The sequence below is a fragment of the Ambystoma mexicanum genome, chromosome 10 (genome assembly GCF_040938575.1).
Source record: "Ambystoma mexicanum isolate Mex_15411 chromosome 10, UKY_AmexF1_1, whole genome shotgun sequence".
NCBI lineage: Eukaryota > Metazoa > Chordata > Amphibia > Caudata > Ambystomatidae > Ambystoma > Ambystoma mexicanum.
In genome coordinates, this window is record NC_090932.1 from 1266857772 (window position 1) to 1266882956 (window position 25185).

At 48.8% G+C, this 25185-nt stretch overlaps 1 protein-coding gene across 1 annotated transcript in view; it reads left to right on the top strand.

Annotated features, from left to right (window-relative positions):
• Window positions 1-25185, top strand: part of IQCD (IQ motif containing D) — a 486987-nt gene that overhangs the window by 148145 nt on the left and 313657 nt on the right. The window contains exon 2 of the mRNA XM_069619238.1: window positions 5059-5159. The gene's annotated coding sequence lies outside the window, so the exon portion shown is untranslated. The remainder of the gene's footprint in view (window positions 1-5058; window positions 5160-25185) is intronic.

Below are 25185 nucleotides of genomic sequence, written 5' to 3' on the forward strand. Positions count from 1 at the left end.
AGTATGGAGACACAGGGTCTCAGGAGGCCATGTATGCAAGCGTCACCAGATGAAGGACCCCTTTGAGATGTAGATCCAGTTCTGCTACAGGGATGTGCAGCAGAAAAGCCCACCCTCCATTGAGAGCGCATGTACAAAGTGAAAAATGTCTTTGATAAGGGAGTGGTGCTCGGGTAGATTATGATAAAGTCAGCATAAGATTGCAATGCAGTGCAAGCAGTACTAATAAATGTATTTCTACACCCTTATGTATTGATGGGCTATGGTGTTTTGACTCTGAAAATAACCTTTTTTTCACTATTCATCTAATTATTATTTGAAGCACCATACAAAGTCTCAGGATTGTTCACATTTACGTATTCTAGCAAACCTGTGTATTCATAAATGTAACCTCCTCAAATGTTTAGTATGTGAAGAACAGTAAAAACTTGATGAGCAAAGGCAAGAATAAGCAATTTATCCTCATTTAGAGTGCATGAAGTTATTGTTTGTATTGCCACAAGTGGGTTTTATGCATGCTGTGTTGTATGACGTAAAGCGTATCAAAATACCTTCAAGTTGTTTGCGGCTCCTTATCAAAACAATAATTGGAAAATATAAATAACCATATCAAATATTGTGAAAGTAAATAGTTGAAAGTTATTATAAGCATAAAAATTTTATTAAAATGTCAAACTTTGTCAAACACATTGTTTAAAGGAATAATAGAATGATGAGAAAAACTACAGGTTATATTATTCGGGATTTTGGAATGTCTGGGCCAATCCACTATATTACCCAGAAGCACTAGGAAATTTCTCCCAGACGATTCCAATGACACAGGCAGGTATAATGATAATGATGTGTATTAATATTGTGCTTACACCCTGCCCTACAGATAAGGGTTGCACCAGCCACCTTGACTACTCCCTAACAATAGGGAAATGCACACAAAAAATAAAAATGGGGAGTAAAAATGCTCCCATAAAAAATAGGAAACAGACACATAGGGGCTTGTGCTCTTGCTTTCACCCACACAACTCCATGGATCTGTATGGACCTTGCTTATAAAATACTCAGATTGGGAATGCAACTTACTTTTTTACTTTACCCCAAAAAATCATTTTACTCCCAACTTTAAAAAAATAAGAAGTAGCATAATCCCTCTTCAAAATCTTATCTGGAGCACTGTTTGCACCTAAGCGCTTTACATAGAACATACATACATACAATATCACATAACTGGAATTGGTACTCATTTATCGACCTTGGAAGGATGAAAGGCTGCGCTGGCCTTGCCGGGATTAGATCCTGCAACCAGCAGATCAGACGCAGATTGCAGCAGCGAGCGCTCAACCTGCTGAACAATCTTACTGGCTATGACAGGACAAACTCTGAATCACATTCTTCCGTGAATTCACCATGTGTAAATCCATAGGACACAAACCAGTACTAGAATTGAGAAAGAGTTTTATTGAACTAATCAAACATTTTTTTTAAAAACTTTTTTCACCTTACTTTGAAAAAAGTTGGCATACATAGGAAAGCCAAAACATATATTATGAGAAGTTCAAAATCAAATATTTAGAAATTATGATATGCACATTTGTTGGAGGTTTGTGTGAATGGTTCCACGAAGTTTGCATCAGCAGCATCTTCCTCATTCTCAACAAAGAAGGTTTAAGGCAGGCTGCCCTGAAGTACCAATGCTGGGTCACGCATAATGGCAGAGGTTCATCTTTGGATATGTAGGCCAAGCATCCAGAGTTTTCACAGCACCATGTGTTTTCAAACGACGTTGGTACCAATTGACATCTTGACGCATGTACACCAACTGGAAACGTCTTCCATTCAACAAGAAATGGGATCGTGTGAATAATCGTCACTGATTTTAGTCGTTTGAACAATTTGTTTCTGTATTTTCCTCTGAAGCATTGCCTCCTCCATGCATGTACCCTGAATACTTGCATAATGTTTGAGGATTGTAATTGATGAACAATAACTGTGGGGAGGAAAATATTATAATATTATATACATTTTTAAATGCATCTATACATGGATGCTTCTTTATATAATGTTATTTAGAATGAAAGTGAGGGGATGACCAGCTTAATTGAGGGGAAAAAGTCCATAGTCAATTATGTAGAAAAGAAAGTACATTTGTTTGAATTTATAAAAAATAATAGTGCAAACACAACGACATTAGGCACAAAGATGAACAGGAAACAACGTACTTAACAAAGCAAACACATTTGCCTATTATCTGATTATTGAAATGAGAAGTGCATGTAGTGGAAGTTCCTTTTTGTGTTTTATGCGTCATAGTTGGTAGAATAACTGAGCATAAAGAATAAGTCTTGAAGGCCATAAATAAAATAGATGGACACAAAGGAATGTGAGGGGTCAGAAATGCAAGACGGACACAAAGGTGTAGTTTTCTCAATGTTTGCCATTTAAAAAGGGTGAGATAAATGCATATATTTCCCCATGCTAACAAGAATAGCCTTATCTAGCAAACTAAAACTAAAGAAAGATGACCTATTGACCTATTGCCAAAAACATTTGACCCTCACACGAATAGATATAACAAAATTGTACAAGGAATATTTGGCTATTTTCAGTTCAACAAAACAGTGTAAAGGTTCCAACTTATAGTCTTTATAAAGTACTCCTTCTGACCACAGTTGGGCTCCCTTCCCCTGAATCAATTCAGGAATAGCCTTGAAAAAGTTCTAATTCAACAAAGTTCTGTTTATTAAAAACAAAATATCTTTTCCATCTACTGCACCCTTCCACTTGGCAAAGTAAATGTCTCTTTCACAAGCACTTGTTCAAAAACCAAAGTAATTGTTTTCTTCTACAGTATCCTTCCTAATAAGGCAAATGTCTCTTCTTCACACAATGTCTTTCTGAGGATGTAAAGCAAATATTAGCATATCACAACAGCAACTACCTTTGGTGATGCAACAGTTTGTCAGAATGATAAAGTTATCAATGTCTTTTGACCACACCTTTTACTACAACCACATTTCTTCACAGTAACTGTTTTTTTTCCTGGTCTACTCGCCTGCTAGGACTAACTACAAGTGGTCCCTTTCCTGGTTCACTCTCCTGTCTGGAAGAAAATCTCATACTACTACAGTTGCTCGCATAGTCTGTGTGATTGACAATGTGGTTTACAGGTTTCTAAAAGTTTACATTTCATAAATGGAGAATTGTGCCCTCTTTTCCCTCTTGTTCTGGATAGCCTTTTGGCTGTTGGCAATGTGGGTTATAGGTTTCCCCAGGTTTACATTTCATAAATGGAGAATTGCCCCCTTCTTATTCTATTTGTTCGGTATTTAAAATAGTCTGATTTTGGCAAACGTTCCACTCAAAGCACCTCAGGATTCCCATCTCTTGCAGGCCAACTCGCTAGCTTCGTTTGGTGTCTGTGTGGTTCCCTGCAATTGCAGCGGACCCTCAGTTGCTGGGAAACCAGAATGACAGCTCTTCCATACCTGCCATCACCTGGACGGCTCCTCACTTGAGCCCTGCCAGCCTTGCTGGGTCTCATCATCCTCCAGCAGCTCCAGAGAACTCGCATTGGGACGGGAGCACATCTCCCACACAGCTGGGTTTCTGTTCCTGCTTCTTACGACTCTGCTTCCTGCTGCGTGTACTGTGCAGAACCACACGTCTTCTCTTCCCATGTTTGTTTCTGCTTGGTTCACACTCCTGCTTCTGCTTCAACCGCTTCAGTGTCTTTCCTGGCTGCTTCTGACTCTGCTGCTTCTTTCCTTCTCCACAGCTGTGGTCCATTTTCAAGTTTAAATGTCCGGTTCAGGTGCTTTTCCTTAAAACAACTAGCTGCATATTTCCTTCAGTGGTACCTTTTGATCCTCATTAACTCTTGTTCTTGCTTCCTCCTGCCAGTACCACAGGCATTATGGATCTTGAAGTCCATAATGGGGTTGCGTCTTTGATGTCTATTCATTTCTATTTGATGGTTGAACTGGATGTTATCAGAGTTAGGAGAAGTTAGGTGCATAGCATTTACATTCGTTCTCTCTACATTACAATATGCCATCAATGATTTAAGGAGGATAGTGGAATCATGAGTTGAAGAGGTCACCAATTAGCCCGGATATGAGTCTGCTCCCATGTGATCCTCCCTCATAATACCGCCCCTTGGGTCAACATCAGGTAGCGGTTGCCTTCCCTGGCCACATGAGAGGAGGCCCATACAGGGTTTTAAGTGTTGATCTCACTAGATTCCTCGCAGGAAGGAGAAACTCAAATGTCAAGGAAAAAGGGTTTGTTGGATATTTGAGTGAAGAGGCGATTTACGAGGTTTTGTCTAAGTCATGCGCTGATGTCGTGACAAACGGCCGAGCTTAGCGGATTGACATGCTGATGTCTACAAGATGGGAGTGTTGTGATTTATTGCCACCGGGGCATTTGAACTTAGGCGATTAGATTATAACAAATGGCGGGTTCAGGTACATGTGATTCACATGTGTAAATATCTGGAAATCTAAGGCACGATGCAATGAAAGAAAAAATGTAATCGATCAATATATGCTCAAAAATGCATGTCTTGTCGATTGGTCTAAGAACTCCTGAGTGAACCTCCCCTTTAACATCGAATAGTTGTTTAGAAGGTTCACCATAGATGTTAAGCATTGGCCCAGTGTGCCCTTGACGCTAATTGATATGATATGATAATTGGGACGAGTGGCACAATATGAAATGTGAACCTTCCTGAGATTTGTTGTGTTCCACAACACACCATTTGAAATTCCCATGTGAATATATAAAAGCATAAACTGGGAAATACATTTATATAAAATGCAAAAATCACATAAATAGCAATGAATGCATCTATGTTAAAATATTGACTGACATATTAACAACATTGTTATTTTCTTTTACCTTAAAATGTTATTTGGTTTATTTTTTGACAAACTGCCTCATGCCATGTTGTCACTGTGGGATTAATGTATTTGGTACTTGCAATTTAGAATGTTTTATTCACTTTCAAATTTCAAAATTCATTACATTACTAACAAGATTTCTTTTTTAATCTGCTTCCAACAGCAACAACAATGCTGACCAATACATGTGGCAGGCTGAAAAGGTAAAATGCCACTTTAAAACCCATCTAGCAAGCAGTCGAAAGGAGTGAAGAGTCGGGAAGAGTAAGGAATATTTAAATTTACAAACATAATGAATGTTGTAAATATAACATTTGCAGAACTTTAAAGTGTGGCTTATACAATGAGACATGAACTATCACTGTTTGAGCTTTGCATACAGAATAATCAAATTTTGGCCAATCAAAAATTGAAATTATACAAAGTTCTCTTAAGTCAGTAAATGATCGACTATCCTACTTAAAAGCACCACAAGAGGAGGAATGGAGGAATGCGTTGTTTTACAAGCCTGAGGTGGTGAGATAGGTTGGAATATATCAGTGAAGGAGCAGGAAGGGCTCTGGAAGGTGGCTGTTAGAGCCAAGATGGATTTAAATTTACGTTGTACTTGTCAAATGGTCTTAGGTCGCCATTATTGAACTCCTGCACGAATTAATGAGTTGGGCATGATAGATGCAGATCTGTGTTGGGGCTCTTGACGGGCGAGAGGCACATTACTGCACATACTGTGGAATTGCACTAGAGTGGTTGACTTTTGGGAAGATGTGCTTGATAGGCTAGATACAAACGGGGTGTTGCACTCCCACGAACATCGTCTGCAGTGATTCTGCTGTCACCCAAGGGTAGATGGGATATTACATGTGAGTCATCATGCTGGATTGGCAGCTCTTGTGGCAACCAAACAAATCCTGAGAGTATGGAAAACAAAAAAGAAGCCGCTTGTAGAGGGCTGGTTACCAGACATGCAAACTCTTTAAAATTTTGAAAAACATATGTTTAAAGACAGAATCTAGAAGAAACCTATTTGGAATTATGGGGGCCCTTCAATGATATGTATGGTTGAGTGTAAATTAGAGAATTTAAAGATTGAATATATATGTATTGGTCTAGTCGAGGGGGTATGTGTATGGGGATGTGTGTCGGTTTTGTGATTCGTCCTTTGTCTACATGGTTTGTGTACTACACTTTGCTTTAAATTGTTTGGGTTTTGTGTTACTAGTTGAATCTATAGATCTGAATTCTATTGCTTTATTTGTAATATGTGATAAGTTAGAAGGCATACGTTCTGATTATTTTGAAACTACAACAACACAATCTGTGTATTGGTTGAATATGTTTATGTTTATTGAGTTTATATAGTGCTTTACACAAAAGCGCTTTACAGTATAACAACAACAACAATACAAAAGAAAGAAGCATATTTACACACTTGAAACAAGCCAGTGGTACAGTACATAGAACAATTTACTCAAAAAAAGGGGGGGTGTTCCCGGATGGTCTTGACACGCACGGGTGGTTAAAGCGGCCAATAAAAGGGCAAAGGGAGGGAGCGGGTGGAAGGGGGAGGGGTTTTGGGGGAAGAGGTAGGGAAGGAGAGTTAGGGGGGAGAGTGGAGAAGAGGGGCTTTCAGGGAGGAGCGAAAGGATGGGTAGATGGGTGAGGAGCGGATAGGGAGAGGTAGGGAGTTCCAGTGGAGGGGGGGGCCAAGAGTTGGAAGGAGCGGTGTTAGGCAGAATCCTGTGCAGTGCCCTTAGGCACCACTACACACAATTAAGACTACAGGTGGTGATGCAAGTTTTACCTTTGGTACAAGCCTGTACTACTATGTCATAGTGGTAGCAGTGGCAGAGCAGCCAGGCTTATCTCAAGAGTATATGAGCAGTAGCAGAGATTACACAAAGGGACCATAATTACTGTGACTCAAGCAAACACTGACTCAAGGTTTCAGGTAGAAAAATCTAAGTACATTTAAAGCATTCGTTATAAACACAACACTTCTATGAAACTTCAATAAAAACCACATGTTAAAGATACTACAACTAACCAATTCACTTTGTACAGTAAGTCTCAAGGTAAGTACCCTGTGCTGGAATGAACCGGTGTTAGGCACAAAACACGTTACCGTGAACACGATTGCGACACTTTTTGACAGTTCGGTCTACTAAACAAAAGCGTATCCGTGACATGAAATGCTACCGGGGCAAAAAATCAAGAAACACTCAGAGACAGGAGTTCAAAAGTCAAAGGGCCGGAGACAGGGTCGAAAGACACCGGGGCCAGTTGCCGAAGATCACATGGTCAGACAGTTCACGATTCAACGCAGCCAAAAGTACTTCAATATTGTCAATGTTCGGAAGCAAAAATTATAAGAAGGAGGGAAGACGAGGGCAAGCCTTGAAGAATGAAGGAAAGGGATTCACCCAGTTTCCTCAAGAGAACACAGTACCTTGCTCCAATGGTGCAGCTGGTGCCCTGGCAGTTGTTCCTGTTGGTTTCCCACAGACCCACGATTCCTGGAGCTTTGTCAAGAAGGAAGGACGTCTGAAGGGGGTCTGCACCACACAGAGATGAGGCCGGCAGCAGCGACACGGAATAAAAGGTGTGCTCCTTAAAAACAGGAGAGGCTCTTCAGGTGACTATCCGGACCACTACAGAAGTGTGCAGCGATTTCGACCACGGAAGAGGATCCTCTGGCTGAAGAAGATGAGCTGGTTATCCCCACCAAGCTCAAGGGAAGAAGACTCCGGACTGGATCTTCTCTGAGTCGTTGAAGGGCAGATAGCTCAGGACTGCAGCAGGGTTTCACCGGGATGGGGTAGTTGCAACAGCCGTCATTCTCTCTGCATCTCTTCGGTTCCTTGTAGTTCCAGTGGCGACTCTTTGACTTCTAGCCCAAGAGACCTGCCTTTCATGCGAAAAACCCCCATTCACGCAGCCTGGCTGTCAGTCACCCAGCAGGGGGGTTGTCCAGCCCGGACAACTCCCCTGGCCAATCATGATAAAGTGCGACTTGGGTTTCCTAGGATACCCTGTGCAGGGGGTGACTACACCCCTCACTCACATTCAGCCCACCTAGACATCCAGGCAACTTGAGGAGAGCTTCTGAGCAGAAGCCCGCCAAAAGACAGAGAACAAAGAAGGCGAACCTGGTTTGCCGTGCAAAGTAAAACACAAGAAGGACTTTAACAAAAAGAAATGGTGAATAAACCCAACCGGAGCCAAAAGAAAGACGATTTGGTCAAGCGGGTTTATGTTCGAGGCTAATATAATGGCCAAGAACAGTACCACGTTTATCTAATATAATCGCAGTAGAAAAGTTAGGGTAGATGCCACTGCCACCAGCCAAGTCTAAATGTTAAAAGAGCAAAACAATGCTCTAGGAGGTACAGATAAAAAGGGATACGAGTTAACCCTTTCCAGTACTCCATGGAAGATGGGGTGTACTGGATCTGTGGTAGATTGACTAAGTAAAGTTAATGGTAACTTTACCCTTTTCTGGGGGACAGTAGTCACCTCAGAAATGGAGTCGAGGGAAGTCTCAAAGACAACCCTGTGCCCGGCACTGAAGGTGCTGTGTGACACACACAAAGAAGGGGCTACTGAAGTGGTGTACTTCAGAGTCCACACTTACAAAAATAGATGAAAACACATAGCAAAACACAGGTAAGAGTGGGGGAAAAGATCTCACTCTTACCAAGTGGAAAAAAATAAACTCCAGAAGTCCAGCAACGCTGCTGGGGGACTCATTAGGTGAGGGAAATTAGCCATAAATGAGAATTCTCCCTAACAAGCGGAAGCATGAGGAGGCAAAGATGCAGGGTGTACAGTGAGAAGGTATAGCTCGGCTGAGCGGAGAGAGCGGGAGGGTGAGTAGAATGAGAGGAAGGAGGAAAGATAGGGGAGGGCGAGGTCATAGAGAGATTTGTAGACAAGGCAGAGGAATTGGAATTTCAGTTGTGAGAGGAAAGTGAGCCAGCCGAGTTGGGAGAGTGAGGTAGATATAGAGTCTCGAAGGTCGAGGAGACATAGCGTACGGATGGTGGAGTGGTAGATGGATTTTAGGGGGCACAGGTGGGAGAGGAGCAGTAGAAGAGACAGGAGAAAATAGTGAGGAGATGAGTTTAGAAGCATCAAAGGTGAGGGAGGGGGGGCGTGGCTTGGACGGCCATGTAAAGGGACGTGCTCTCGTGGAGCTCTGCTGATCCTACAATGATCCTGGAGGAGAAGTGCGTGCACGGGAACCGGCCGGCACTGGAAAATAATGCCCATGCGTGTGAAGATGATGGCTACACTCGCTGAAACTTTGATGCGAGTGGAGGGTGAGGACACTGAGTTATACTCGTCTGCGGGTCGCGGGCCCTGGATCGGCGAGTGGAACAAGATGGTGGCAGAGACAAAGAGGACAACAGGGGTCACGAGATGTAAGTCCTGTAAAGCCCCTGCATCGAACTCCAAGACCAGCGATTAGAAGCAGACCGCGGCACTCGACCGGAATGCGCTGTTGCTTCACTGAGGCGGCGCACATCTGTGGGCACACGTACCCGGAGCTGGTACAACCTACGGACTGTACATTGCCGAGACTCATCGAGCACATTGGTAACCGACGCTTGGCCCGCGGCGTAATCGGATCCAACGCCGGCGGAACCCAGGAGGATTCATTGTGGCAGCGCACCAGTTGGGTGGTGGTGGATCATGGGGCCGACGCGAACGAGCGGGCCGTGGTGGCTGCAGTTTTCCACAGCGCAGCGGATCAACTCTTTATACACGGGAAGATGGGAGAAATCCCATAGAGTCAGACGAAACACCGGCGCAGGCCAGTGGTTGAGGCCGATGCGAGATAATTGCTGATCCCCTGTGCTTAGAGCGGCCTGGGCATCGTGGGCCGGATGGCCTTGTGATCGCAGAAGAGGGGGAACAAAGGGAGTGCGGTGAATAGGTGAGCGCATTCGAGCACTGGCCACGGAAGGAACACGACAGAGACAGGGCCACGACACCAAGAGGGTACGAGCACATGGGAGGAGACGGCCCACTTTGAGCACTAGAGACGAGACAAGTACAAACAAGTACATGCTTGGCCTGCTTAGAGTGGTCCGTGACCACGCGGACCTTTGTTCGGAGGGAGGCACGGCAGGCCCTCGCCCAGCTAACATAGCAGGATGTCCTCTAAAGTGGTTAGACCCAGGATCCGACAGTCCACGATGGAGACCTACGCCAGGTCTCCCCCTGAAGCGGAGGGGGGCAAGAGCAAGGAGACCCCCACGGCAGCGGCGGAAACACCGGGCACGATCCAGGAGGTGCTGGCAGCGATCGCAGACTTAAAGGTGGCCTGGCAGACTAAGCTGGGCCAGGCAATGAAAGAGCTGCAGGAGGGCCTGGACCTCAAGATCGGTGCGGTCCAGGAGGAGGTGAACCTGCTGAGACAGGACGTGCGAACGATTGCGGAGCGCACTGGGGCCTTGGAGAAGGAGATGGCCCCGAACACGGAGGCGTGCGCCGCACATGGAAAGCAGCTCCATGCCCTTGTGCAACGGGTGGGCAATCTGGAGGACAGAGCTGAGCAAGCAGAAGGGTGCGCCAGACGCAATAACATCCGTATAGTGGGCCTGCCGGAAGGTGTGGAAGGATCAAACCCCACAGAATACATGGAATCCATGCTATTACAGGAGATAACAGGCGGGGTGCTGACCCAGGGGTTCGCGGTTGAAAGGGCGCACAGGGCCTTGACAAGAAGGCCGCCCCCTGGAGCCCCCCCGCGGCCGCTGATCGCAAAGATCCTGAACTATCGGGATCGGGAGAAGATCCTCAAATTTTTCCGGAGGGGAAGAACGATTGAAAAGGGTTCCGCAAAAATCACGGCCTACCCGGACTATACGCTGCTTGTACAGCGTAGTAGGATGAACTTCGGATCGGTGAAAAGGAGGCTGAAGGACGCAGGCCATCGCTACATTTTGCTCTACCCAGCCAAGTTGAAAGTGTTTTATAAGAACAGGTCCCTTTTTTTCGAGACGCCGACCGAGGCAATGGACTGGCTGGACATGCAGGGCCGACCTCAGGAACCGGATGTCCAGATGGGAGCTGCAGGAGATAAGTAGCGGACGGCTGTGGCACCTGGGGTGACATTGTCAAGACATTGGGACTTGATTATAGAGTTGTATTAAGCTTGTGGGGAGTGTGTTGTAGTATCAACTGGCTGGACCCGCTGGATGCACCAATCCTAAAATAGACGACTGGGAGCTCCTGGGAGGCATCCCTTGTACCCAATAGTAATATATTTAGTTAGGTCACTGTTAGATCGGTGACGCCCCGCGGGGTCCTAGTCCTCGGCGACGGGACAGGACCAGACGCGGGTGGGCCTGAGATCCAGGGATAGAGCTGGGCATTTGTTGGGGTAGGGCAGGGTGGGGGGAGGGGCTGGGTTGTGTGCAGTGGATGGGAGTTGGGGAACAGGGAGGGGGGAAACTGTTGAGGGGGGGAAGGGGGAGAGCCGGAAAACAAACCATCAAGGGAAGTATTGAAGGGAGAGGTGGGTTGGGAACAAACCGAGTAGATGGCATCGGGTAACCTCAGAATTGTGACCTGGAATGTACGGGGCCTTAATAGCTATCTGAAACATAATAAAGTGATGCTGTATCTAAAAAGGATGCACATTGATGTGGCCCTGCTGCAGGAGACTCATCTCACAAGGGAGAAGTTGGAGGTTGTCAGGCGAAAATGGAGGGGACATTTTGTGGGGGCTACGTATTCTGCGTACGCTAGAGGGGTTATCACTTGGGTGGCGCCGCACGTGCCACTCCAGGTGCTTAGCTCAACGGTAGACCCAGAGGGCAGAATGGTGGCGGTGACAGGACTCCTGGAGAACAGGGAAGTGCATATCATAAATCTGTACGCCCCCAACCATGATACAGCGGCTTATTTTAGATCCCTTTACAGCAAAATTAGCCCCCTGGTTGGGGGTGCGGTGGTGTGGGGAGGGGACTTTAATTGCACCCTGAATCCCAAAATGGATAGGTCAGTCAACAAAGCGGGGAAGCCGGCGCCGGCAGCCAAAGCACTGGGGACATTGTTAAAAGATCTAGGCCTAGAAGACGTGTGGAGAAGGTTACATCCAATGGATCGGCAATACTCGCACTATGCAGCACCACATGACCTGCACACAAGGCTAGATTATGTGTTCGTAGCGGCTGAGATAGCGGGAGAAATGGTGGGAGCAGAATACAAGGCCCGGGTACTATCTGACCACTCGCCGTTGGTGGTAGAGTGGCGACACCAACCCCCCAGAGCGCGGATCCCGACATGGAGACTTAGGACTGAGGCATTACAAGATGAGGGGTTCCGGGAGGATTTGAGGGAAGCCATCGAGGAATATTTTGATATAAACATGGGCAGTGTGCGCGCGGTTGGAACAGTATGGGAGGCGTTCAAGGTGGTGGTGCGTGGAGTAGCCATTTCGAAATCTAAAGGGCTCCAGGGGGGCATTGAAAGGGAACTTCAGGAAACGGAAAGGGAGCTGGAAGGCCTCACGCAACATGAGGATACCGCCCGGAAGAATAGCGATAAGATAAAAGACCTACAGTTAACCTGCAGTGGACTCTGGGATAGGCTATGTAGACTAAATTACAAGAAATACACGGCAAGGCTACACGCAGGGGGCGATAAGCCGGGCAGATTGCGGACCTGGCTGTATAAGAGTCAAGTTTTACAGACACTTATATGAGGACGCAGGGGAGGATAGGAGCCAAGACATACTGGACACGTTAGAGGACATAGAGCTGCCCACCCTGGATGACCTAGAACGTGCGGAATTGGACGCCCCTATCGCCTCGGAAGAGCTGGAGGTAGTGATCCAACATTTGCCCACATGTAAGGTACCCGGGACGGACGGGTTGCCTAGCGAGTTTTACCAGACATACAAACAGGAGCTGCTTCAGCCACTGCTTGCTATGTTCAACGAGGCCTATGAGCAGGGGGAACTGCCATTGTCCCTTCGCGAGGTGATGATCATCCCACTCCTAAAACCAGGCAAGCCGACCGCCGAGTGTGGGTCTTACAGACCCTTGTCTATGCTGAATCAGGACAGCAAAATACTTACGGCAGTGCTGGCCAATAGGCTGAAGAGGGTGATCGGTAAGCTGATACACCCAGACCAGACGGGATATGTCCCCGGCAGGAACATCACAGATAACCATAGGAGGCTACACCACATCATTGACCGCACTGAGGAAGATACGGATGAGATGGCCTTGGCTCGGTGCGATGGCCGTGGTTGAAAGCAGCCCTGAGGGGATACGGAATGGGACCTGGGTATATCAGGTGGGTTCAGTTGTTATACAGCACCCAGGTGGCGAGAGTTAAAACAGGATCCATAATCTCAGATACTTGGCAACTCAGCAGGGAGACAAGACAGGGATGCCCCTGGTCGCCCATGCTATACATTCTGGCATTAGAGCCGCTGGCAATATGTCTGAGGCAACAATACGGGGAGGTGGGGATTAGTACAGTAAGTGGTAGACACCTGGTATCGCTGTACGCAGATGACATGCTCCTTTATCTGCGCTATCCGGAGGAGAACTTGCAGTATGTGCTAGAGGTGATGGACCGATATGCCACCCTCTCGGGCATTTCGGTGAACCCTAGGAAGTCTAGTCTGTTCCCCTTGGGTAGATACAAGAATGTCCCGTTTCAGAGGCTGCCTAGCCTGCCGATACCATGGCAGACTGAGACATTTAGGTATTTGGGAGTAAATATTTACCACAGGATCGAGGCGGAGCATCAACATAATACAGAGAAAGCAATAGAGGGGGTCAAGAACAGCATGGTGTTTTGGTCCAGATTGCCCCTGACCATGATGGGGAGAGCGGCCTTGCTTAAGATGGTGGGCCTGCCCAGACTCCTGCACTTCTTTGTGAATGTCCCGTTTTTGATTCCCAGGAGCCTATTTGTGAGACTTCATAGCGTGTGCAGGGGCTTCATATGGGGTAACTCCAGGAACAGAGTGGCCCTGTGGAAACTCCAGAACCCATGTGACATGGGGGGCATAGGCCTGCCAAATTTTGAGCTTTATTACCTGGCGGGGCAGCTGCTGTATGTGGCCAGGTGGCTATCAACTGAAGACTCGTCGGAAGCCAGGCTTTTGCGGGAAGACTCGGCCCCATACTTTTTGAATGAGGTGGTGTGGTTACAAAAGAACAAACTGGTGGGAAGAGGGCGGCTGTTGAGGCTGGGCTGGGAGGTTTGCCGCAGAATGTGGAGAATGATGGGTGACATAGAGCCGTTCTCTCAGCAGGCCCCGCTAGTGGCACTATGCGGGAACGACTCACAACTGTTCGAAGCGGTCCGTAGATATTGGGAACCGGTGGGCCTGGCCACCCTTAGGGACATATGGCAGGAAGGGGAGGCATTGAAATTTCAGAGGTTGCAAGAAGAGACAGGGTGGATAGAGGCCAGTATATAACCTACGCTCGGCTCATGAAACAGGTAAGGGAGAGATGGCCGGAGACAGTGCTAGCGGGTGACCCTGATGCCTCCCTGGAAATGATGTATGATGTTTCTGAGGGCGGGCACGAGATATCTAGAATATACGAGCTTCTAAGAGCAAAGGTAGGGAAGGAGCTGCTTCAATTGAGGCAGGACTGGGAGGAGGAAGTAGGAGGACCCATGACAGATGGGCAATGGAAGAGAGCCCAAAGGTACCATAAAAAGGTATCCCGGAATGCGAGACTCCAACAGCTCCAATTGTATGTCACTCACAGGGCTTATTTGACTCCCGGGAAAATTGCAAGGTTTGGAGGCTCGGCTACGCAGAAATGCCCCAGGTGTGGGGAGGTGGAAGCGGGGCTGCTACACATGTTCTGGACTTGCCCGGAGGTGCACAGATTTTGGGACGAGATTAAAACTAAATTGGCTGGTGGGGGAGTGGAGCTGGACGTGGGATCGGCCTGGCCATGCATGCTTGGGATTTTTCCCAGGCCATGGGGTTAAAAGCACATGAGCAAAATGAAGGACCTAGCCTACATCCTGGCCAAGCGCAGGATCGCAATGGTTTGGAAGGCGGCCCAGAGACCCAAGGTGGAGCTATGGTGGACGGACCTCCTCAGATGGGTGGAGGCGGAATCCGTAGTTTGGTTTGAAGCGGTTACTAGGGGGGGAGAGGAGGAAGTAGGGCCCTTGTTGGCCTGGCGGCAATTGGTGACCTCTATGGCAAACCCCTCACCAAGACAATAGCGAATCAGAGGACTCTGATGAGTGCACAAGCACTGCGATACCTGATAATGCTCCCATAGATGACATGAGTGAGCCGGCTCTAGTTTGTGGGGTGGGAGGGGGGAGGATGGAGAATTATACTGTATAATGTGATGGTTTGATGCTGATTATGTACGTCCTAAACAGTTGTAATGTGTGTTATTTTGTTTGGTTTTATTGAAAATAAAAATAAATTAAAAATAAATAAAAATAAAAAATAAGTTTGATAAAGACAATATTGGTCCAATGGTTAAAACACCAACTGGAACTCCTGTCTCTTCTGAGGTAGATTCTGAGGAGGAACCCTCCAATACAACAGAGGGGCTGAGGGAGAAAATCCTACCCCTTCCTTAATCCATCGCAGAAGGGGTTTCATGGCAGAAATTAAAAGACACAAAAAAGGAAACTTTTCCAGTTACAATGCTGCCACTAATAAACATGTACGATTCACTGTCCCTTTAGGACGTGCTACCACAACACCAACCACATCGTCCGAGGTTGAAAACGAAGAGGATCTAGGGACAGATACAGGGCACAACATAATCAGACGTCAGACAAGGGCCAGCCTCAGGAATCTTCAAGCCAAATCCATTCTGAAAACCTAGTTCATAATCTATCTTCCAAAGTACTTACCCCGGTGGAGCTGTCTGTATTGAATAAAGGTTAGTCATTTGAAAACAAACAATAAAAAAAGTGAGGGAGGGGCGGATCTTGCAGAGGTTGAAGAGGTGGTGCCGACAGGAGCGACAGGTTAGAGAGATGTGGGAGGAATCAAATGTGGAGGGCAAGGTTGCGGGCATGGGTCGAGATGGGGAGATTGGAAGGGGGGGAAGTGGATGAAGGGAGGAGGGGAAGGTGAGAGAGTGTTGGGAGGGAAGAAGAGCACTTCAGTCTTGTCAGCATTGAGGGAAAGAAAGTGGGATGACATCCAGTTTTTCATGGCTGTGAGGCAGGAAGAGAGAGTGTGGTGGAGGTCGGAGGTGAAGGAGGAGAAGGAGAGAAAGAGATGGGGATCGTCCGCGTAGAAGTGGTGGAAGATGCCGAAAGTAGAGATGATGCGACCGAGAAGGGATGTGTAGAGAGGGAAAAGGAAAGGTCCTAGTACAGATCCTTGGGGAACGCCATAGTTCAGGGGGAAGTTGGAGTAGGTGGGCCGCCCCCAGAGACAGTAAAGGATCGGTTGGAGAGATAAGAGGAGAGCCAGGAGAGGACAGAGCCTTTGAATCCAAGGGAGGACAGAGTGCTGAAAAGTAAGGGGTGATCTAGAGTGTCAAAGTCTGCAGAGAGGTCAAGGAGGAGAATTGAGGATTGCTTGGCATGGCAGTGTGGAGAGAGTTGAGTACATATGTGAGAGCAGTCTCAGTAGAGTGTTTAGGGCGGAAGCCAGATTGAGAGGAGGGGAGGAGGGATAGGCTAAGCGTTCAAGGAGCTTAGAGATGAAGGGGAGAAGAAAGATTGGTCTGAAGTTGGAGGTAAGAAGAGGGCTGGCGGAGGGTTTCTTCAGGATGGGGATGATGGTGGCGTGTATGAAAGCTGAAGGAAAGGTAGCAGAGGAGAGACAATTGTTAAAGAAAGTGGTAAGGTAGGGGATGAGGAGGGGTAGACTTTGGGGATGAGGGAGGTGGGGATGGGATCAGAGGGGGCAGCGGTAGGGTGAGTTTTGGACAGGAGTCGGGAGACACAGGCGGGGGTGATGGGAGAGAAGGTGGACATGTTAGTGGAGGTGGAAGAAGAAGGGGGGAGGAGGGGAGAATGAAGGAGATGAGAGGATGTTTTGTCGAAGAGAGAATTTTGGATGAGACAAAGTTGGCAAAATCAGAGGGAGAGAGGGGGGAGTTTGTGGAAGGATCAGGAGTGGGAGGGGAAAGAAGGCGAGAGAGGGTTTGGAAGATACGGCGGGGGTGAGAAGCTTGTGAATGTAGAAGATTAGAGTAGTAGGAGCGCTTTTGCAGATGAGAGGCAGGAGTCGTAGAGAGAATGATAAGAGAAGTAAGAGGATTGGTTTGACAGAGAGGGGGATTTGAGCCAGCATCGTTCGAGACGACAGAGGAAGCGACGCATGGACAGAAGGTGAGAGGAGAGCCAAGGTTGGGAAGGTTTGTGAGAGGGTGAGAAGGGAGCAAGAGGATAGAGTAGGTAAAGGCTGGAGGAGATGGAGGAAGAGAGTGAGGAGAGGGCGTCATTAGGTGGGAGGGATGAGAAGTCAAGGAGAGGGCGGAGGGAGGAAGAACAGGTGTCAAGGAAGAGAGAAGGGTTGAAGTTGCGGAGATCACGACGATAGAAGGAGGAAGGTGAGTGAGAGGGGGGACAATGAGGAGGAGGGAGGGGTAAGGGAGAAGGAAAGTAAGGCGTGGTCCGAGGGATAGTTGGGGAGGGACGAGACGGGGGAGGAAAAGTGAGATGAGAGAAAGATGAGATCGAGAGTGGAGCCAGAGGAGTGGGTGGGGGGGTGGGAAGGGGAGAGAGGAGGTAGGAGTCAAGTAAGGAGAGAAGAGGGGAAGGAGGAGATGAGGTGGAGAGAGGGAGGTTAAAATCGCTGAGGACAGAGTGAGGGGTAGGGGAGGGAGAAATGAGAGAGAGAGGGTGGTCTTTGTCTTTGTAGAAGGAAGAGAGGGGGCCAGGAGGTCTGTAGAGGATTAGGAATGATATTGCATGAGGGTAAGTAAAGGATTTGAAAAGATATACAAAGGAGGAGAAGGTAGGGAGAAATGAGGAAGGAGATGATGAAAGACATCTAGGGTGAAAAATGAGACCGCCGCCACCTCCGTGACCTGAGGGGCGTGGGACATTTAAGAAGGAGGAGGAAGGGGAGGAGAGAGATGCAGGAACAGTGGAATTGAAGGGGGAATCCAAGTCTCTGTGATGCAAAGGAAGTGAAGGTTGAGTCCTAAGAACAGATTATGGGCCGCAGTGGCTTTATTGCAGATGGATCAGGCATTCCAGAGGGCGATGTTTATGATATTGGAGGGATTGGTAGTGGGAAGGTGGATGAGGTTAGAATGAGAAGGGATGGTGCGAGGGGGAGGACAGGAGGGGGGGTAAGAAAGGGGGGGCATGATGGTGAGTGGGAGGTGAAGGAAGAGGAAGAGGAGGAGGGAGAGGGAGAGGAAGATGGATGGAGGGAGGTCGTCGGATGGAAAGGGAGGTTGAGGGCATGACAGGAAGGGGGGGTGAGAGAGTAAGTGCAGTTGGCTAGACAGTGAGGTGCCCATAGTAGGAGTGGGAGGCTGAGGTGATCACCGGAGTGAGGTGGCTGCGGGGTTGATGTCCGGGGTGAGCTCTGGAGTGAAGTGGTTGTGGGGTCCAGCGCAGCAGGTTTGATGTCAGGGGGGACTTTGGCAGGGATCTAGAGGAAGTTGGATGCTGGGCGATGAAAGTCAGATGAATTTGGTCCCGATGGTGGGCGAGGCTCCAGATTGATGTTGGAGTGGGGGGTGATATTAGGCGCAGTCAGCTAGCAAAGGAGGCATTAGCAGGGGTGCAGTGCCTCATTCAGTGCAGTGATTATACAGCACTTCAGAACTCCTCTGGGAGTGGGTAGTGGCCCGGTGTCACACTGCTGAGACCGTGGAAGTTATGGGCAAGATGGAGGCGCTATTAGGTCCCAACAGTCTGTCTGTGAGCGGTCCAGCCTTTTTGTTGCTGCTGCATTTAAGGAAGCCACGCCCCCTGCGAGTCGCGTTGCAACTCGCTTTGCTGACTTTCGATTTGGTGCCTACTACCGTTCCTGACATACCGAGCTCCTCTTTTGTTTTCTCGGTTAATCTCCGCGGCCCTTCGCCTTCTCGATAGGCGACGGCCGTTCTCTCCTGCCTTTCCTTTCCTTTCCCCTTATCTGGTCCTCGGTTCCAGCCTAGCTTCGCCCCCCGTAGTACCCTCTACCTCGCTCGGCTGGTACCTGTCTTCCCCGTCGGCGAGGTTCTGGTTTTCCGGTTCCCTGTTGCTCGGGGTCTTTTCCGGCTTCCCTCGGTCTTGCCATCTCTCTCTCTCATTCGCGCACTCCAACATTCACTCGTTCTCTCATTCATACTCTCTTGCATTCACTCTCTCTCTCATTCGCGCACTCCAGCATTCACTCGCTCTCTCATTCATACTCTCTCGCATTCACTCTCTCTTACTCTCACGGTCTCACTACTGCTCTCTATTGCTCACGAGTTTTCTCTCTCTCTCTCTCCCCATACCTTTACCTGTCTACCGAAACAACTTACCTCCGATTGCAGTCTTCTGTGCCTATGTTTGATCCTTCGGAAGCATAGAAGTTCCCCTTTGTGGCTCCACACTCCATCGCCTCTCCCAGGGCTCCTTCATCCATACCAAGGAATCACAGTCCGGTAGCTGTCATCCATTGGAGTATCAACTGGACATTGGCCTCAAGACTTTTAAAGCCTCTGGATCCGCAATTCCTCCAATCTATCCTCGCCTGCAGCCTCACAGGGTTTTTTCTGCCTTACTGGCTTTTTCCCTGTTTTGGGAGGGGCGGACTCCCCAGGGTTCACCTGACGGTTTATTCCAATAACGGTCAAGGTGGCCTCCGGAGGAGACCGTCCCTATCTCTTCGAACGCAAGAAGGGGAAAGGACTCTTTAAGAAGGATACTGAAGAGGAGAGAACCCCGAAAGACCGGAGGAGAAGACAGAAAGTCGCCAGTCACAGTGAAGACCAAGGTGAGGAGTCTCCTGGGGAAGGAACTGTGGGAAGTGGCTCTGACACCCGGGGCTGGAGGATGTTGGAGGGGGCGGTGCAGCACCTGACAGTGAATTGGAGGTGGAGGCAGGTACGGTGGGTCAGGGTGGCAGGGTGATGGAGGGAGGGGCTGCTCCTGGAGGTGGGAAGACGGTGGAGGTAAGCACTTCAGGTGGGGCAGGGCGGGCCAGGGCAGGGCAGCAGGATGATGGAGGGAGGGACTGCTCCAGGCTGGTGGGGGTCAGCACCTGACGGAGGTTCAGCGGTGGAGGCAAGCTCGGCAGGCAGGCCGGGGAGGTAGGCACAGTCCAGGATGGTGGGCGCAGTCATGGAAGTGGCAATGTTGGTCGCAGGTCCCAATGCGGAGGAAGGAGATGTGCACAGCATACAGTGCAACTTGGTGGCACAGTACTCAATGCTATTGGTGTGGACAGCGGGCGGGATGGCAGTGAAGGCTGTGGCAGAGGGTCCGCCAGTGGCCTCTGTCCTCAGGCCAGTTCTGGAAGGAGCTCACAATGAGAAGGAGACGGGCACAGCACACCGTCATTAGAAGATCAGTGGTGGCAAGGGTGGGCTCAGCAGGCGCGTTGGTAGCTACGGATGGGCAGCAGGTACAGGAGTCGGCTCACAGAGAGAGATAGGGTGGTGGGATCCAGAGGGAGTCAACTGGAGCCCCCAGAGGAGGAGCAGCAGGGGCCCCACCGAGGGCGCCCAGGGCTTTGGTACGGTTGCAGCGAAGTGCCAGAGCTGGAAACACACGGAAACTTGCCCAACAAAGTGACAGCGCCAGGCGGGCGCCCCAGATTGTGCAGCACCTATCACCCTCGCGGTCGGGGCTCCCACAAAGAGGAGGGTGGGAGGGGGCTCGTTGCGAGGCTGCCGAATAGATGAGGCGAATAGAGGGGCCGTTGGTACTGCTGTCAGAGCAGTGTTGGACCTGGGTCCTGAAACCCTGCTGAGGATCGTGCAGGTTCTGGAACAGAGTGGCGGGGGGAGCAGCACCAGACAGGCACTCCCAGCCTGGTCGCGGACAGACTCTGCGTGGCACCCGCCACCCCTGTTGTGGGAGCCGCCGCCCAGAGGAGAACTGGAGGGGTCCTGCTGCGGAGGCCGCTGGAAGGAAGGTGAGCGGAGAGTCCGATGGTGATGCTGCCAGTGTTTGAACCGGGGTCCTGGAGTCCTGCTGGGGATCCTGCAAGTCCTGGAGGGGTCCGTGGGACTCTTTGGAGGAGGAGTCGCAGAGGCCCCGCCAAGGGCGCTCGGTGCCTAGGTCTGGTCGGCGGCTGACGACGCAGCTGTCGTCGCAGGGCCGGGGATGCACAGTGTCGTATCCGATAATGTAGCGGTGAGTGCAGCACCCGGCGGGTGACCCCAGTTAAGCCGTGTGTAGCCCTGTGCAGCACCCGTCACCTTCGTCCTCAAGGCTCCCGCTCGCAGGAGAGGGGGAGGGGGCCTACAGCAGAGGCCGCTGAGATGAGGTGTATGGAGGGTCCGGTTCAAGCTGAGATTTGGACAGATGGTGCTCCAAGGTATATAAGTGATAATCGTAGAAGTTGTTTTCAGTAAATTGTTGTAGATACTGCAAACGCTTTGAATATTTCAGCCTGAGGTGAGGAGACGACGGGTCAGGCACCCGAGCTTCATGCGTCCCCTGGTGGTTTCATATGCTGTTTTTGTGAAAATTTAAATAAAGTGATGAAAAAAAGAGGCTTCAAATGTCTATCCCTTAGTAGCATGAAACGTTCACATATGAACATGAAATGGCTAATTGTTTCTTCTCCATGTCCACAAATGGGGCAGATACTACCACCTCCAGCCTTCCAAGAGCTTGTAAATTTCACCATATTCTAGGCAGACATCGTTTTATTAAAAAAAAGTGCTTGTGCATATGGGGCTAAGGGGTGAAACAAAGTCACAAAACTTCTCATATCCAAAGCTTAGTTTACATTCCAAATATTGGGGCCCCATTCATAGTTGAATAAAATAAGTCTCCATCCTATAGCAGTACAGATTTGCAGCTGCCTGTTTCGGATTTACTGTCTGTTGTATAGTGCTTATCCATACGTGTCTAAGACATAGATCAATCAACCATCCCTTTATGTGCACGAACCAGAGGAGGAAGCAACCCCCTTCTAAGGACATTACATAAATTGATCGACCTTATACTTTGAAAGCCCAGATGGCTCCCAGATCCAAATCCAATGTATCCCAGGCCTAAGCCCTGTCTCATCAAAGATCGATCTGAGGTCTATTTTCATATGCAGTAATGCTTTTGGAGATTGTGGAGGCAGGAGATACAACTTCTTTAAAAAAAAAAAAAAAGTCCTGGCCCTTATAATATCCCCGTAAATCTGGCCCATATAATACAGAGCCTTTAGTCTGAATTTTATAAACCTCCAGTACAGGTGTTCCAGCTCCTCCACCATGTCTTTGGGCAAACTTCCTCACAGCCCTGCTATTCCTTTCCAAGATGATGCATGCATTTTCTTTTAAACTTTTCTTTATTGGCATGGTGAGAGAACAGACAATCAACACATTGTACAGCATAGCAAGAGTAACAGATACATACATAGTAGTGCAATACGTGGGAATGTTAGGCAGGTACCGGTGGGGCCATTGCCCGGATCCAAGCGGCACAGCAGTGGATTAGTTTACATCATCAGGTGGAGGGGAGGACAATAGTTCTAAGTCGTCTTTGTTATTTAAATATGTACAAAATTGGGGCTCAAAATGGAGTCGTGATCCTCTTAAGCTCCCGGGCCGCCGGCAGAATCCTTCAAAATCCTGCGGATAGCTGCTAAAGAAGCGCCGTGCAGTTGCATCAAATGAGAGCCGACAACTGCAGCAATGACCTCCTAAAGTTGCGAAACATTGCACTAACCAGATCCGGAGAAAATCTGTGAGGAAAATATCGATGCCGGCACTGACGAGAATCCAAGATGGCCGCCGAGCACTAAGAGAAAGGAACGGTCACAACGGACTGATTACCCTGGAGGCGGATAGAGCGCTGTGTCGGAGAACCGCTAGGAGCCCAGCGGAGCAAGGCACGCATGCACCCCTGTCAGTTACTTGCCTCGTCACTATCCAAGACGGAAGCAGCAGGGCCGAACGAGGCCACGCGAGGACAGCGTACCCCTGGCCAGAGACCCAGCAGACCCGCCACGGATACGAGCGGGTGAGCCCTGGTTTCCCCGCTTGGCGACTGGAACAGGAGAGGACCCAGGAGATTGCAGCCTCGAGCGCGGGCGAACCGCGTCACAGCGTCACTACCTCCTGGTCTGAAACGAATACTCGCGGGCGCTCCGTTTATCGTTGAGCACCCGCAGATATCCTGCAAGTCACGCCGGTAAGGAGAGGGAAGGGTGGGGGGAACGGCGCAACACTGAAGGCGACATGAATACACTGGGATAGGCTGCCAGAACGGACGAGAGGGGTAAAAGGGCGGATCCTGAAATAAAAGGCAGCCAATAAATCGAAACAAACTGACATTATAACAAACGGCACCCTGAGAGGAACGCAGAGTGAGACACAGGAGGCTGAATAGACTCTGGAACTAGCTAAATGGGAAGGGAATAAGCCCCCACACCCAGTGTGACCGACTGAGACATCCCCAGGCAACGCGTGTGACTGCAGAACAGGGGTAGAAGGACGCTGAGATCCCATAACCAGCCCAGCAACCGAAGACACCCATTGGTGCTGCAGCGCACAAACATAAAGAATAAGGAGCCAGACAGTGCATCACACGTCTGAGATAGCAATATCCCAGCAAATACAATTAGCACCGAACGGACCACCCCATAAGACGAAACGGAACACTAAAGTCTGCATCCTACGCAATAATAAGCCGGCAAACAGCTGCCACAATGGGCAAGGATAAGATGACAACAAAAAAGGCGGGCAACCAGAGCACTATGGAGCAATTCACAACTGCTACCCTGCCTCTGCCAACGGAAACAAATAGACCGGAAGGCACACAGAACCCTGAAGAAACCCTCTCCCTGAGGGATGTGATGACCGCCATTGCCAATTCACGGACCTCCATGGAAGTCAAAATGGATGGCATCTCTACAGAAGTTTCCCTGTTGCGGCATGATCTTCAGAAATTCTCATCTTGCACCAAAGAGGCCGAAACCTGCATATCGGTCGCGGAAGACGAGCTGAGAAGTATGGGCCAGCAAATGAACAGAGCGCTAGAACGCATTAAGGTACTGGAGAGCAAGGTGGAGGAGGGAGAGGGCAGGTCAAGAAGAAATAACATCCGCATTCTTGGGCTGCCCGAAAAAGCTGAAGGAGAGAGCATGGAACTCTTCCTGGAACAATGGCTTGTCGAGCTATTTGCTCCCAAGACCCTGTCGACACTGTTCTCAATAGAAAGAGCACATCGAGTCCCAACAGGCATGCCGATACCTGGAAAACAACCGAGAACTGTAGTAGCGAAGATCCTTAACTACAGAGATCGGGATGCAGTGCTGCAGATGGATAGGACAAAAGGAGAGATAACATACAATGGCTCCAGGATTGGCTTCTTTCCAGAATTCACTAGGGAAGTGCCGAAGATGAGGCAGTCCTTTGACCCCCTCAAAAAGCGCCTACAGACACTGAACGTAAAATATGGCCTCCTGTTCCCTGCGCAATTGAAGATATATCATAATGTCACCACAATACACTTTATTGACCCCAAAGAGGCATGGACCTGGGCCGAAAGAAACCTGAAGGGGGAATGGAATCCACACAAACGACAAGAAACAAGAAGGAACAGGCCACGCCGAAATGAACCACAAGATAGACCAGACCATCAAGAACAGGAAGAGATACCCCAGAGAGAAGATGAATAACTACAACGATAGATGAAAGACGACAGAGCACATGGCACACATGAAACGTAACTTGCCCAACACAAACAGCATCCGGAAACTAAATGCTGGCGGCCCACAGACCAGCATGACACGATCTCAAACCTAAGAGACCTAAGCACTTAAAATTAGTTAGAGTAGATAAATGTTTTGTTCAATGGGCGACAGATGCTTCAGTTGGGGAAGGAGTATGGGGAGGGGGAACTGGGAGTTACACAGGTATCCAAATGACACCTTGCCCATCAAGGCCACTTCCAGCATAACATACATGAAGATCGCAAGAGTCAATCATCCGCATATGGCAAGGAACCCAGTGAACAATGGCTACAGCTGCAAATAGGGAAAGAAAGCTTGCCTTCATGACATGGAACGTGAATGGCCTGGGAAACAGTATAAAGAGAAGGCTAGTAAAACAATATATAAACCGGCATGATCCGGATATAGTGATGCTTATCGAAACTCACCTGGCGGGCACAAACTGCCAATTCTTCAAGAGAACCAAGTATAAAACAGCAG